The sequence below is a fragment of the Nannobrachium achirus genome (assembly GCF_963921795.1).
Source record: "Nannobrachium achirus genome assembly, chromosome: 11".
In the NCBI taxonomy this organism is placed as follows: domain Eukaryota; kingdom Metazoa; phylum Chordata; class Actinopteri; order Myctophiformes; family Myctophidae; genus Nannobrachium; species Nannobrachium achirus.
The window spans coordinates 53,860,303-53,864,821 of record NC_137820.1 but is presented as its reverse complement, the minus strand read 5'-3'; positions in this window follow the sequence as shown (position 1 = coordinate 53,864,821).

Below are 4,519 nucleotides of genomic sequence, written 5' to 3'. Positions count from 1 at the left end.
GCCCAGACAAAGTTTAGTGCCTTTTTTGGAAGACCCAGGCTGTTCCATGAACACCAGCAGAAATGATGTAACATTTCTGTAACTATCAGTATTAGGCAAAGTCATCTTGCACATACTATAACAACCATATGGTTACCAGTAAGACTCCCTAATCGGGAGATAAGCGACCGTCAGGTCGCAGCGTGATTTTAGGCCAAAATGTGTACGAGCAGTGTCAAAAATGTGGCCTGATGGTGCCGCTATGTTGATGACATGAGTGTAGACATACTGTGTACACTGTTAGCCTTTTCACTGCAGATTTACAGTAAAGTACTGGCAGCACGTGTTCTATCTTCTATCTACTGCTTTTTGGCTCTCTGTTACTGTATTTGGAATTACAGTTTATATATTACTGAAAATAGATGTAGGCCTACAGTTAAATACTGCATTCCTGCTCAAAGTTTTTTTTTTCAGTAACTTACTGTATTCTTGTTAAATGTTTTTCAGTAACTTACTGTATTCCTTTCCAAAGTTTCTCAGTAACTTACTGTATATTATAGTATTTAAACTAAATATACAGTATGTGCAGATTCTGCAGAATAATGACATATAGCTAAAATTGGGACAACACAGAGAAGATTAGCATGGAATCTTCTCTGTATAGTCCAAATTTGAACAATGTCCATGGTTATTATGTATGGATGTGCAATGTTCTTTTTATTTATTAGATAGTATAGTGGATAGTGACAGGAAACAGGGAGAGAGAGATGGGAAGTAACACGCAGCAAAGGTTGTTGGGCACGGGAATCAAACCCACAACTTGCTTCCAGGCTTCATTAGAGCCTATATTTGGTATGAGTCTTAACCACAAGGCCATACATCTACATGCTCACAACGTGCCGCATAGTGTGATGCGTTGTGAGCTTGTAGATCAGCTATTTTTAGGTTGCTACGCTAGCATAGCAACCTAAGCTAAACAGCCGAGTGGTGCCTGGAGAATAGAGGGCGCTTGTTGCCTTTACAAGCCCCGCCCGGAGCCATTCAGTCACTGTCCTATGCATGCGGGCGGTGCTTAGAAGCACCCGCACGGCAGGATTTGAGAGGAAATCAAACGCTCGCTTCTCTAGTTCAGCCTCACGGCACAGTGGAAAGAAATAACGCACCTGGCTTTGATATAAACTGATTCAAGGTATGGGTTACAGTCTCAGGTATACCATGGCACCCAGCCAATCAGAATCAAGGAATGGAACTAGCCGTTTTAGAAACAGTATTAGGTGTCTGTTCATCATTCCTGTAGTATAGATTCTGCTTCCAAGGCACAACCAGGCGGCAGGCATCCGTTTTTTAAATTGCTGCCACACACTGTAGGAAGTGACAGTTCATATAAATGGCCGCTAGTTTTGCCATTTCCCCCAGCATTTCCCCCCTGCTGGCTGCAGAAGCAAAAACTCTTTTTTGGCCGGACTTTACACTTGATTTTATTACCTTAATAAACATTGTCATAAATACTATATGCTTTCAGTTGCTAGTTTAAAGTCTTTTTACAAATACCATGATCATGGATCATGCATTTAGTGGTCACTTTTTTTTCCTTCTTTTTCTTTTTAATTAATGATAAAGTAGGGCTTCAACTGATTCTGTGTTTTTTTTAAATAATAATAATTTAGTCCCCGCACCTCAGGGTGTTTTTTGTCACTGTACATGTACGGTATACGTACATAAGTGAAACCACTCATATTACTACAGGAGCAGTGGCGCTCGGGGTACAATAAGGGTTAAGAGTCTTGTTCAGGGACACACATCGACACATTGCTAGCCTGACCTGGACTCGAACCAGGCGGGCTCAGCTATGGTCTTTAGGGACAGAAGTTCAAAGATGGCGGATTTGAATTTGAAGGATGTGATAGATTTGTACAGTTTAGCAAGCAACCAGTGCCCATTTTATACATCTATAAATCAAATTAGCATCTGAAAACATTATGTCTGCCGCCTGCTCAGGTACACTTATAGAGGGCTCGGGTTTAACAGAATAAAAAGCTGTGTAATAGGACAGGAATTGGAGGAGCCAGACCATTACTCAGTCACCCAAAATTGAACTGAATAGAGGATTGAGAAGCACTTGCAAGTCTTTTAAGTCTGAGCTTGGTCTAATCCCAAATGGGCTTAGATTTGATTTATTTGATGCAAAGCAGATTTGAAGCAATGAAGCAATACTGAAATAATGTGTTTCAAGTAACAGCAACTTGATATGCTTCTGTCAGTCAGTCTTAACAGGGAGGCGTGTGGACACTGAGAATACAGTAACTGTAAATTGTGGAAAGAACTAATAAGGAAGTTGTGTAAATATAGACACAGCAGAGGCCAAGAGTCAACAAACCAAACCATAACTTATCAGATTATTAGTTTGGTTCATAGATTCTTAAAATAATCACGGGGGAGAGTGTCTTTAAACAGTACATAAAAAAACAAAGCTACAGGAAAAACAAAAGTGAGGCATTGACTAGCTGCAACTCTATAGTTAAAACTCTTGATTTTGTGTGTGCGTATGTGTGTGTGTGTGTGTGTGTGTGTGTGTGTGTGTGTGTGTGTGTGTGTGTGTGTGTGTGTGTGTGTGTGTGTGTGTGTGTGTGTGTGTGTGTGTGTGTGTGTGTGTGTGTGTGTGTTCCTGTGTGTGAAGCATATAATTGTCAATTGCATTCAGTGGTTGGAAGATTAGAGGAGGGGAAAAAAAACACTACATGAATACATCCCATTTAACATTTTCTTACACCAATGTTTTAGGACGGTCTTGGTGGTTAAAGAGAAGTTCTGAGTTGTTCTAAATTGTTACTGTAGCTCCATCTCACAAGGAGATAAAGTCTGGAAAAGAATAACTACTGATGAAAATGTCAAACTGGAAGTTGAGGGAGCCCGAACAGGCTTAGCAATTAGATAGAAATTCCGTTAGTCATGTACTTACTGCCTGTACTGTTTAACACGTTCGGCAATAGTTCTTCACCAGCCTAAAGCGCCTTTCAGACGGAGCGCGGTCTCCATGTATGGGCATAAAATTATGATCTAGTTTGGGTCCCAAGCAAACGTCTAATTTCTCTTTTGGGTCACGGGCTAAAAGGTTTGGGAACCACCGCTTTAAAATAGCCTATAGTAGACATGAATGTTGAATGAATGAACTTACACACAAACATTCACGCCTCCAACAACGTTTAGGTAGAAAACACTTTTCCCGAAATTGTATCCACAAAGTAAAGGTAGTTCCGAGCTCCCAGACTGTGATAACTTAACAAGGGTCCATAAAACATGAACCAGGGCACGAAACAACCCCTTAAAATCGCTAGTTTTGTCAGCCGGTCTAATGTTTACAAGCCTGGAAGTTGTAGCCGGAATGGCAGCATTAGCGCCTCCTCTGGTCGAACGTAGCCCCATATAGACCCTCAACCGTCGCTGCATACTGTCACAGTATGCAACAAAGTGTTTTCTACCTAAACGTTGGAGGCGTTCTACCCCCCCCCCCCCCCCCCCCCCCCCCACGGGGAAATCTTTATAGGACCTCGTCTCGGAGCACAACAGTATGCAGCGACGGGTGCAGAGGTTCTATATGGGGCTACAACAAATCTAGCGTTAACACAACACAGAATGTGAACAACACTGTTTAAAGAGAGTGAGGACAGGGGCGAGCTGAGTAATGCAACTTTAAGAGCTTCAACCTAAAACCCATGGTATTTCATTTCTGGCCATAAATAAGTGATTATAATCAAATAGCAGCTGAAAGGCCATCCATGACCAATGAGCTGTGACATTGTGCCATAATGTATGGGAAAACACATCATAGGAATATCTCCTCCACAATCTACATGAATGATCATACATGGTTAGGGTTGCGGTTGAATGGAGCTTGATCTAGGGTATGGTCCATAGCGTTAGTGGAGTTCTCCCTAACACTATGTTCCTCTACCTCCGCACCTCCTTGGCAAAACCGGAAAACCTGCTCGTCTGGTTCGAAAATAACAAAAACTGTTTCGCCCCTCACCAAACCAAAGGTATCAGTGGATGGTTGAAAGTAGAGTAAGCTTTCAACTGTCGACTGATACCTTTGGTTTGGTGAGGGGTCAAACAGTTTTTTGTTATTTTCGGACCAGACAAGCTGGTTTTCCGGTTTTGCCAAGGAGGTGCGGAGGTAGACGAACATAGCGTTTGGGAGAACTCCACTAACGCTATGGACCAGAGCTAGGTATGATCAATCTAACAGTTAAAACCAAGCCAAGAGTTTGTCTGCATATAAAGGTTAAAAACCATCAGCCATAATGAGTGTTAAGATGATAATACCTTGCGCACTGTCAAGGTTTGCACCCACCAAAAGTCGTTCAGTGCCACCATGTGTCATGGCTCAAATTTATTTTGCAACCAAATAGTCAGGGGAATGCCCATAAGTCCGAAGGTTCATTAGTCCGAAGGTTCATTAGTCCGAATTTAGTTAGGGTTACTGAGGTTAGGGTTAGAGTTAGACATAGTATTCTTAACAAATTCGGACTAATGAACCTTC